The 12,344-nt window shown below is 40.3% G+C and overlaps 1 long non-coding RNA gene across 1 annotated transcript in view; it reads left to right on the top strand.

The window, feature by feature from the left end:
• The window catches only part of LOC141171982 (uncharacterized), a 152,065-nt gene extending 140,952 nt beyond the window's left edge, over positions 1-11,113 (top strand). Inside the window, exon 3 of the long non-coding RNA XR_012252403.1 lies at positions 10,598-11,113. This is a non-coding gene — a long non-coding RNA (uncharacterized lncRNA). The remainder of the gene's footprint in view (positions 1-10,597) is intronic.
• Positions 11,114-12,344: the final 1,231 nt, after the last annotated feature.

Below are 12,344 nucleotides of genomic sequence, written 5' to 3' on the forward strand. Positions count from 1 at the left end.
GATCTAATCCCAGGCGATGTGGTGTCTTACACCCGACACCAAGGCGTGAAGGGGTGGTACGCCCTACACGTCCGCCGAGTAGTAGAGGAGGAGGAACAGCACTACTCGGACGCTGAGTACCAGGAGGGCCCGGACGGGCCTGAAGATCCGTATGAGGAGGAAGAAGGAGCGTCACAAAGACACCGTTACCAGTGAACGGTAAAGTGGCATTGTAAATAGTTACCCGTAAGGGTGTAAAGGAACTGTGTGGGACTGTTACTAGATTGAGGTGTGGTCCCCGTTGGGACTGATATAGGACTGTGTGAACGTTATGCCCTATCCCCTAAGTAACCTGGCTAAGGACTGAGAACAGCAATCCCTCTTCCCCTAACAGGCTGAGGACTGTGAGCAGCCATTCCACTATCCCCACCGGCCGAGGACTGGGAATGGCCAATACCATGTATATAGTTGCGCTTCTTAAAGCGCCCCCTACTGGTTTTATACAAGAACCGCAACGTCTACCTCAAAGTTAAAATGGACTGTTGCACCTTTAAAAAGAAAGAGCACCTGGTCGCAAGTTGCACCGCAGCCAAGAATCCAAGAATGTGCTTTAATTAAAAAAATGTTTTATGTGAAAAGGTTTTATATGCTGCTAAATAGTCATGTGAAAGTTTTCTATAATGTTTTATACAAAAGAGTTCCGGAAGTATTGAAAAAGTTTTCTATAATGTCTAGTGAAAAGAAAAGTGTGTCCCATAAAGGGAGTTGAACCGTAATGTCTGTTTCTAATGTAAAAAGTTATTGAAAAAGTTTTGTATGTCCTGTGATCAACTGTTTTTGCTCTTTTCCAGCCCGAGGACGTGCTGTGCTTTACCAGGGGGGAATGTAGCGCCCCGAGGGTTCGGCCGCTACAGGGGTATTGCACCTCAGACCAGAGGTGTGATATTCCACTCCCAGGTAAGGATGGAGTATGGACCAGGGCTCAGTTAGCTGCATACAGCACACACACCCCATTTCCGAGGGACAGCTCAACGGTGCTCCCACTAGACAGAAGTGCAGGCACGACCGACCATGTCCCTGCTGGAGTGGGGAGGGAGGGGTGGAACACCCAGTGCTGTAGGGGCAGATAGGGGGCAGTTTCTGAGTGTAGGAAGGAGCACATTGGCTGCTGGTCACCTGGGCTCATGGCTAGAAGGAGGTATAAAAGGTGGGCACCATCTTAGATCTAGGTTCGTTCGTTCTGTGGAGAGGAGAAGACAGGGAGCAGCAGCTCAGGCTGAGTGCTGCTCCAGAGGCAGGCCTAGGGACGAGGCCGGGGCCTGAGAGGAGAAGGAGAAGTGGGCCTGGAGAAGAGGCCGAGGAGGAGGTGAAGGGGAGCTGAGATTCTGGCTCATCTCAGCTCCAAGAGAAAGGAACAGAAACAGAAAGGAACTGCAAAGAAGGAGAGACAGAGAAACAGAAGGGCTCAGGAACAAGAAGGTGGAAGGGACCCTAAGAACCCACGAGAATCCAGGGTGCAGGGTCAGGCAGATTAAGGGTACCGGATCCCAAGTTGGTGGAGGAGAAACAACCCTCAGCCAAAGACCGGTCGTCGTGATCATATATTGGTGCGACACCTCATCAAACCTGCTAGGAAGGCACCATATAGGACAGCGGAGGACGGGGCCCACGTTTAACCGCACAGGTCCGCGGCAGCTGGACAAAAGTGGGTCACTGGTGAGGCAGGCCAGAGAAATGATAAAAGGGGGTCCTGTCCCATGCTCCTGAACTGCCTGGGAGTTGACCGAGCCCCTCACCTGGTGGACGCAGCACGGCTCGGGCGGTCACTGCTGGCCGAAGTGACCTGGAACAAACGAACTGTGAGTAAAGACCCTGGACTGTAACTTGTTGTCTGTGTGCTCCTTCGCGCCTCCAGCACTATTAGCACCGGGACTCACACTACCATCGCTCCCACCATTCACTACACTGCCCTGGGGCTGCACTCTTCCCGTGGGGAGTCACATCACCTCGGCTGCACCCATCATCAGCCCCAGCGGACTGCCTTGCAGCGGCAGTTCCTAATAACCGCAATCCACGGGTGGCGTAGTCGGACATTATTTGGAGCGCATAGCAGACTATCATTGGTCTGACCACCCTGAGCCGCGGGACCGGGCCGCCACTACTACCCCCATCGTTCCCCTATCGCCCGGTTCCGCGTGCCCCACGGCCCAGGGGGCGAGTCACTTGCACATAAAAGAATCTCAAAGTCTGAATAGTCTGATCTTCACAAAACATGTTTGGGAAAGTATATCATGGCATGAACAAAGGAGATTTTTGAGGACCTCAGAAGAAAAGTTGTTGATGCTCTTCATCAGGCTTGAAAAGGTTGCAATATCATCCCCGAAGAGTTTGGACTCCACCAATCCAGTCTGAAAAATTGTCTAGAAATGGAGGAACTTCTAGACTGTATGAAGATGTGATGTAATTTTTGGTCAAATTATATTTAGAAGTTTGGAAAATTCTGAAGGGTTGACAAACTTTCAAGCTTCACTTTAAAATACTACAACCCTCCAATGTTCTATAAATGTATTATTCCTAAAATTCAGCTAATTTTTTATTTCATTTTATTTGCAAAGCTAAAGAAAATTTACAAGAAAATTGAAAAGCATAGATGCAGAAGATGATTATTTTGTCACTTATATTCTTGGATACAAGAACAACATAAAAGTAGTCTATCATGGAAACATTTGTCTTTTCTTTCTTGACCTCATTCATCCAAAGATCGTCAATAGATGTTAGAAGAATAATTTCAGCAGCAGAAGACACACAACGGCTGGAGTCAGGAGGACTTTATGTACACTTGTGCCGCCACTGGAGCAAGTAAATGTAATATCTATTTTGACTCCGTCAACATCAAAATTCTGGGTTCCAAGATCACATAAATTCTTTGTTGCACACCCTCGATAAGCTAAAAGAGGGACAACACCTGCAAAAAATTTCATGATATATTTAAAAACTTCACTTAAATTAAAAGGTGTTACAGCAACAACATTATTCATTGGCTATTCTTAGACTAGGACATCAATATCAAATTGGTAAGAAGCCAACTCTTGCAGCCCTGCCAGCCAACCTGGAACTGGGGGAAGTATTCACTGGCAAATGCGTTTCAAACCAAAGTTCTTAATCATTGCAATGATAAAGAACTTCGGTTTGAAACGCGTTTGCCAGTGAATAATTCCCCCCTTATTCATGTTTTTTTTTTGTGATTATTTTTGGGATATGACCATACACATCTATGTGTTTTTAAATAATTTGCGTACATGTTTGCTGACTTGTGTAGATAGGCTAGTAAGTATCTACCATATTGATGATATTTTAACATCCTGGATTGCCTCTTCTAAAGAGGACATTTCTGTGATACCCTTATATGCAAACTTTCCCTTTCCCTCACCTTAATCCTAATCTACATTTCTTAACACTAGCTCTTAGAGATGAGCAAATTGATTGTATATTCATGAAATGCAGGCAGAATTTCCTAAAAATTGTGAATTTAGATGAATTAAAATTTTTGGTGACTCACTTTATGTAAATCCTGCAAAATGGAGATTGGCCAGCTATAATATTTCTTCTTGGACTTTAAGGGTTGGCAAGGCATTTACAAAAGCAATAAATGCTTTTACTGTCCTTTTTTTGGCCTTCCCAATAACTGTGCCCTCTTTATACAGTCTGCTCTTAAGCTCTATTTGTTCTCTTATTTCCTTCAGGGCTTAAAAGTCTCCTGACCTTGGCATGTCAGCCTTGATATGTCACTCTCCACAAGGAGAAACATTACCCCTTGGATCCCAGTCAGATGCCTCTCACCCAGCCAAACCAGATCTCACACTTTGGACTGACGAGGGGCAGTACCCGAAACACAGTGTCTGCAAATTGAGATTTCTGGTTTGGTTTTTATCTTAAGTCATGTGGCAAGGCCTGTTAGAGAGTCGATATTTACTTTTATTATCGCTACTTCCAATAGGTGGCACCAGAGTTCAAGTACTCTTCCTCTCTGAAGGGACAATTTGCATATTTCCCAGAGCATTGAAAGGCTTAAAAGGCTCCTCACTTTGACTTGCCATGTCACTCTCTGCAAGGAGAAACGTTACCCCTTAGATCTCTGTCCGACGCCTCTCACCTAGCCAAACCAGATCTCACACTTTGCACTGGTGAGAGTGAACACCCCAAAGCACAGTGTCTGCAAATTGAGATTCCTGGTTTGGCTTTTATCCTAAGTCATAGGACAAGTCTCCTTAAAGAGTCAATATTGACTTTTAGGATTGCTACTTCCAATAGGTGACACTAGAGTTCGAGTCCTCTTCCTCTCTGAAGAACCAATTTGCTTATTTCCTTCAGTGCCTGACTTTCTTCATCTTCACTCTGCACGAGGACATCCAACACTGAGTAATCCAATAACTTCACAATGCTCAAGCAATGCATGTTGTGAGGCCTCATCGGTGTTGGAAGCCTTGATGCAGAGTAAAAAAGGAAGGATGTCTCATACAGAAGGTAAGAAGAGGCCGGATGTAAAAAAAATCCAAACATTTGGATGACGAGTGATAGTAGAAGGATGAAAATCGTCCATTTTTTAGTGATGATTTTCATAATTTTTTCTGGATTACTCTCAATAATCCAGTGTTTAAAGGCTGTTTGTTTTGGCCAGAAGATCTAAGGTTAATCCAAACATGTGAAGCCAGCTTTAATCTTTAAATATGCACCCAAATATTCTGTACACGTTTTCTAACTTTTTCCTAATACACAATTAAAAAAAAAATAAAGACTAAAATGATGTAATTTGATCTTTTAAATTACAATTAAAACATTTTTCTTTAAAAAAAATCTGTTCTCAATTTGTGACCACTGTCATGGCCGATGGATTGGGATGTGGGAATAAATTTGCACCAAAGCTAGTTCTAAAAAAAGAAATGTTTCTGTGTTAAGAAAAATTTACAAAGTAACTCAAAATGTAATTTATCTTTGGACTTATGCAATAAATAGAAAGGTAAAATCATTTTTTTAGTTTAATATTAAAATTGTAATGTAATATATAGCTACGCAAAATTTAAGTCAGCATCAAATTGCCTTACAATATTTCACACTTTGCCTTAAACATGCCAGCCATTCTACAAAATTTAAGGAGGAAAACGATTCTAAGAGAATAAAGTTTTCTTTATAATTTCCAAAAATATGTGGATTCTAACAAATCCTAATTTTTATGAAATTTGATTTACCCAAATCCCAAGAAATGGTGGCCAGCAGGTTACTAGTTGGCTGGATTTATATGGACAGGGAATGGGGTTAAAAACAATAAAACCTCAAATCCACCTGGCCTCCTTCTTTATGCCACAGTGGTCCACCACTGGCTTCCTAGTCCCCTGCTTCACTCTGGCAACAACCTCTTTACTCTTCACCTTCACTTCTGAAGATGGTGTCACGCAAGGTGTGGGAAAAACTAAGTGCAACATGAAGGGAGGAGGGGAAGGGAGCCCACATACTAGGGAAAGGGGGGGGTAGAGACCTCCTAGGCTGATCTGTCTCCCCTATCGTCCCTATATTGGTTCCTCATCAATGGCTTCACAGGAACCCAAACCTGTAATTCCCCAGAGCTTGGCCCTGGATATGGAAGGAGTGGATGAGCACTAGTCAGTCTCCAAGAACAACAAAAGACAACAAGGGAGACAAACCAGAGGAAATAACTTAGCTTGAGCTGACGTCAGAGAGATTACACCACATGTCCTCTTAGAACCAGAAAGGAAGTAAGTAGACTGCAATAACTCCAAGCCTTTACAAGGAAACATTTGAATATCACTGGCACCTCCCTGTAGCATACAAAGTATTTAAACACCCAGGACTGGGTGTCAATTAGCAGGAGGGAGGTAGCTCCTGGATCCTAGAGAGAGACAGTTATGCAAAGGTGTCTGTAATGCCAAATGAAGAGATCTTCTGCAACCAACTGCAGGGCGACTGTCTGTCACATCTGACACACCCATGAGAGATGATTAGGTTTTGTCGTCAAGATGTCATGACATGCACCATCTCAAGGGACCATATTAGTTCATGTGTCAAGGCATAACCAGCTCTGAAAGTGAGAAGAAGAGACCAGTGTTGGAGCAAAGTGAGGGCCTTGGAAGCCAGCAGCAGACTATCTAGAAGATGTGGTGGCAGGGACAACTGAGGGGCTTGCTGAAGATAACTATTTTATTGTTTTTTCAACCCCATCATAGTCCATCCATTTATTATACTTTGCAATCAAAAGACCCTAAAGAATGATACATTTCTCTTTTTAAAAGCAATCAGGACTCATTCGATTCACGTTGAATATATCTGATACAAATCAAATTTTCTACTGGAATTTGAGTGTATTTGCCAAATTAGAATTTTGGCAATCAGACAAATTTCTAATAAAATGCCTTGGTTTCTTATAGAAGGACAGGATTTCATTCTTTTCCTGCAGAATGGTAAATGTAATATTACACTTCGCACTTACAAAGTCTAAAAATAACAGCCAACAGTAGGTTGAAAGTGATCAAGCTTTGTGTTAGTCAAATTTATTACCCAGTTGTAAAATGGGGTAAGCTACAATCTGTGGTTTACTTTATTATCATTATTGTTGTGAGGCCTCAAGTCCAATAAGTAGCAGGAAAGTCCTCCAAACGTCAGTGCTTCTCTGCCACTATTTTTTTCAATAAATGTTAATGTTTTAACTTCATATTGTGTAAAAGTAAAGAATAATTTGTGATACCTGTTGTTTTTGTTGTCTGGAGAAGACATGTATTCTCATTTCCGTTGCATTGTAAAGTGTTTGAAGAGTCACACGAGTCAGAGGAAGTAGTCATGCAGGATGGACAGACTTTACCATTGAGGGTAGAGTCCACTGATGGTGCTGGAATTGGGCAAGAGAATAAGAGAGAAGCGTAAATCGGAGACTTTTAAATGTATAAAAATATTGTTTTTATAACTTTTACCCCATAATGTTTTTCATGTATGATCCTGTGAGGAACATTTATCATTCAGCTTTAGGATAGTAGAAGGAGATGGATGGTTTTCCGGTGCTGCTAATATCCCACAAAGGAAAATGGAGATTCAAGAAGAAAAAAACACGTGTTTCGAGATACTCCAACCTCGTCCTCAGGAACCAAACACATCATCCAGCTTTCTCTTTGTTAAAGAGGTTGTCCCTTGACTTGAGCACATTAAAATGTTTTCCCAAAGTTCCTTCTTATCACTATTCCATGAGATAGATGATAAATGTTCGATCACTTGTGACTCCACCACTGAGACCTCCACTGATCACAAGAATGAAGGTTTGAAAAAACATACTAATCCTTTCTATATACCATACACTGTACTTTATTTGCGGGGCAGGTGGTTTTTTTTGTGAGTTTGTGATGGACTAGCCCATAAACCCCTATGGCACTCAAACTGGTACTTAATGTAATCAATAGCTGAGTGCCACAAAAAAATGAGTGGAAGCCATCAATGGATGAATCAGGATTTATGTTAAAAATATATCAGTTTATAATGCAACTTAAATTATAGTTTTCTTGTAATTTTGGACAATGTCAATGAGGCAATATGTGCTAGGAGTACATGGAGAAAAGCAATAATGAAATAGATGACTTACATGAAGGAATCGAAGGATAACAGTTATCGGTGCTGCAACAAGAAATACTTGTCCATATTCTCCCTTGTTGTATGTTCATGCTGCCCATGAAGCCACATTGGGATGCAGGCATGCATGTCCTGATAGAAACTGGAACAAGAGCTCCATCTACAAATAAACATTTATATCCAAATTAAAGACAATTCTGAATGGATCCTGGCACAGTGGTAAGACACATCGGATTTTGCCTGATAGGGTTTGTCAGTCTGCTGGACTTTAGAACTTTTACAGTCCTGATCCCCCTCCACCCATACCATCTCATTGCCTGACTAAGCTTATGGTCACATTGCTTCCTCTTCTGGCAAGGAAGCTATGTCTCCAATGTGGCCATTGATTTGAGATATACATTTCCAAAGTATCACAAGCCTGGGTGACTACAGACATATCTTTACGGAGATAGTTGACTTTGAAGTGGACAAATTTTCTAGTTACAAAAGAGAAATTTCCAGTGGCGGGGAAAAATCCTTATAAAATGGCTAATATGTGAGAGCTTATTCCTACTATTCTAGGCTGGATGTGTGAACTGGCCTCAAACAAGATTATATGAGACATGTTGGCAGATCATAGTGCCATGGTAATGTTCATTCAGGATATGGGTGTGCAAACGTTTCTGGTCAAATAGACCCCGATTCACCAAAGTGTTTTTGGCAGATTTCTGGCATCAAACATTTTGAAAAGTCTCTAAATTTTTGTACATCTAGAAGTTGCACAAACGTTTTGGCACTTTCATGCTAGTCTGGGCAAGGACCATTAAAGTTCATGGACAGTATAGGACATGGACATGCTCATCTGTCAAATTTTTCAAAAGTTGCCCCCATGTTAAAAGCAAGACCCCAATGATAATAGTCTCTGCTTAATTCATTAAGTGGTGTGCACTTCCTAATGATTTAGTTATATTTTACACCACTACACTCTATCATAAAGACTAGCGTACACTATGTCAGTATTAAGTATTTGTGCCTAAAGGGTCAGGCATGAATTGGTGTCCAAAAGTGTTGTTGTTTGCTTTGAGCGAATTTGACAAAATAGCATCCAACCACCATTTACCTAGATTTTAAAAGGTTGATAAAAGGCTAAAAGTAATCATTCTTATATTCACTCATGTTGGCACTTAATGAGGACCTTTAACCAAATTTTTCATGTTGAGCTGGACACGCAATGCATAGCGGAACAAAACTTTTTTTTTTGGCGGAGTTATCTGCAATCAAAGTATTTGGCACCTAATGAGTTAACTTTTATTAAGTCCAAGTGGGTGTTAACAGATAGTTTTCACTGATGGGATGTACTTTCTCTCTCTGTATCAGTTCCCATCCGATAACACCCACTTAGACATTGTCTCACCACCATTAGTCCTCCAAATTGACTTTTCTTTTCCCACTAGGAAGTGCGTAACTTATATTAATTTCAAAGTTGTGCTATTAGGGTGAGTCTTTATCACTCATAAAATATTTGGGCGTCTTTATGAAAATGTTAATACCAAGGATTCCAGTATAGTTGCATAAACTGGGACTCAAAGTTAAATAAAATTCAAATAATTGCCTCCGATGATCTTTTACTAATGGGAGAGGACAGAAACTCAAGGAAAATCACAAGTTTACGAAATATCACATAATAAAGTATCATATCACTTACTATACATGCTTTTTGTCGATATGGATGCACATTGATAGCCTGAAAGACAAGTCGTAATGCTGGATCCTGTGCATGGCAGATTGGAATTCACAGATGAACACGAGACGCACGAGAGAGCGTAACCTACAGAGGCATCAACACAATCAGTGAGTTAATCACTTATTTCAATGAACATTGACTTTAATGTTACGTAGATGATGTAGTAAGAAAGTTGTTGGCTACAGAAATAGATTATTTTAGAAACATTAATGAGATTAGTTTTAAAAAAAAAAAAATTAAAAAAGTAAAAAAAAACTCAATCCACAATTTTGTGCAATACAAAGTAAAGGCAGAAGATTGGAAGACATTCCCGTGAACTGTCACGACAACCACTTCTGCATCTATGTTCTAAAGATCATTGCGTAATGGATGTGACAATGGTTACTCCCAACCTGAGGGTTCAATCACAGCTCAGAAAATTCTAGTGGCAGTTCTTTTGGAAAAGACATTTACGAGCCACCCAGCCAATAATATTATGAAAATCAAAGGTGTCTGCCAAGGTTCAACTTACAAAACCAATAACTAGGATCACTCAGCAAACTTATTTGTTTTAATTTTTGTAATTAGTAAAATATCTTTTTATTAGAAGATTTGAGAATTATCATTTTATTATTTTAATTTATTTTAATATATAATATTGATTTATTGTTATTATATATTATATTTTTATGCTTTATTTTATTTCTTTTTAATTATCTAATCATTTGTATTATATATTTTATTACATTTGCATTATGTTATTTTAGCATTTAGAATTTTTATGCCGTATTATTTTGCTATTGTTTATTTTTGTATATATTTTATAATACTAATAATAAATCAATTAAAATAAACTTAAAAACTTACTTGTTGCTGAAAGAGTTGAGAGGAGGCTTAGAATTCCAATTAGGTAGCTCATCTTTTAATGTGCAATGCAAATTTTTGTTGAGGTCTTGTTGCTTCAAATGAAATAGAAATCTAAGTTGAGATTCATATTTATGCTTTATTATTTGAGGTAGGGCATGGGAGGATGTCAAAAATGTCAAAGAACTCAAAACTTTCTCATTGAGAACTGGAACTTCAAGTATACTCACCACAAATTGTATTTGTTAAAAAAGCATGGAATGATTCTATAATACAGAAATTTTAAAATATTTCCTCCTGAAATGATTCATCTGTTGAGAATTCAAAGAAAAATCATATCAAGAGGATTTTTCTAAGATTATTCTTGGCTTACTTTTATAATGAGTAGCTTGATAATTGTTCCTCTTTTTTCTTCTATATGACTAGATCCTTCCTGATGAGCACACACATGATGATACTTCCTGTGTTATTTCCTTCTGGATTTTCAGCTTCACTGTGTAGACTAGGACAGGATCCATTGAGTCATCTCACAATCATCAGATTATTTTTATCATGATCTGAGGCTGAAATTAATGGAGTCTTCTTATCATTAAAGAGCTGAATCAGAAGAGCTATTTTATTACTATTCCCCAGGGATATGTTGACTGATCAGAGGACCGAATTGTCTAATCTGATGATAAGTCTCTGCAAAAAATACAAGTGCAGCCTCTATCATCTGCAGACCAATGGGCTAAGCGGATATTTTAATGGTATTCTAAAACAAATACTTAAGATGCTGGTGGAGACTGAAGGAAGAGATTGAGAACATTGCTTCCCTCATCCCTCAGGTGTAAAAAGGAAAAATACAGGAGATCGTTTGTTCCAACAGCTATGGGGGTGTTTAACAAATGTCTGAAAAGCAATGTCTAAAGCATTCCAAATGTTATGTTATCATATGTGTCATGTTCGAGATCTGTGTTCTGCTGCTGTGATACCGCAATTTCCTCCGGGATAAATAAAGTATATCTTATCTTATCTTATCTTATCTTATCTTATCTTCACAGGGTCAGAAACTTTTTCTTGATAATATGTTGAAAACTCATCATGACAGGGAGGCCTGTGTCTTGCCTGCCTGCGGGATGCTTGAGAAGGGGAAGGGTGACCTGTTGTTGGACTTTGTTGCTGGGAGTCAGTGTATGGAGTCCCTGGAATCATCAAAGTTTAACCTTGAGCTATCTTTCAGTCAGGGACTGGAGCTAGAGATGTGCTCTGAAGGTGGCAAGTAAGCCAATCTCCTATGCACTATCAAAAAAGGGAAGGTGTAAGGGAAATGTATAACATCAGTAAAGCTACGTGAAGTTATATTAATTTGAGTCTGCCATCCACATGACTGTCTCTCTCTACAAAAAAGGAATGACAATAAGGGTTTTGCTGAAAATACAGAGGTGTCAATTGTGACACCTTAACTTGGTGGTCTCAAAGATTTAAAGCTTCAAACAGTGGGCAAATGGTCACTGTAGCCAGGCTGGATATTTCATATTAATTTTATGGAGGGGGGAGGTGGAGTTGCAAGCATAAACAAATTAAAATGCAAGGTGCTAGCCTCTAAATTAGCCTATGGTCCAGTCACAGACCAGTAATTTTAATACTGTAATCTATGCCGTCCTGGAAATGTGAACCCTGGACCAGGCATAAAAAAGACAGGTTGCACAGTAGGAAGGTGTTCACGTGTGGGAGTCAACCATGATTGGTTGTGATTAGTGATGAGTGAACATGCTCGCCACTGCTCGGTACTCGCCCGAGCATCACTGTGCTCGACAAGCTTGGCGCTCGGTGAGAATTTCCGGGGTTGTTCAGGTGGGAGCTCAGGTCCCCTCCCTGCATGTTTGGCGCTCTTTAGAGAGCCAATGAACATGCAGGGATTGCCTGCCATGGACTGTAATGCCGTAGCCATGTTGGTGGTGAGCATTACAGTGATTGGCTGGCCAAACGCATCATCAGGTGTATATAAGACCAGGCGCTGCCATGCTAGTCACAGTCTGCCCCAGATTCAGACAGATTAGGGAGAGCTGCTGCTTAGTCAGGGAGAGATTTGCCTGTTTAAAGTTAGTATAGGTATTCCACAACATATATCTATATCTATCTGAAATAACAGTCCTTCTGAGGACTAATCCAGCTTCGTATATTCAGTGCT

The sequence above is a fragment of the Phyllobates terribilis genome, unplaced genomic scaffold, assembly GCF_046119375.1.
Source record: "Phyllobates terribilis strain yellow unplaced genomic scaffold, ASM4611937v1 Scaffold_12__6_contigs__length_324123572, whole genome shotgun sequence".
NCBI lineage: Eukaryota > Metazoa > Chordata > Amphibia > Anura > Dendrobatidae > Phyllobates > Phyllobates terribilis.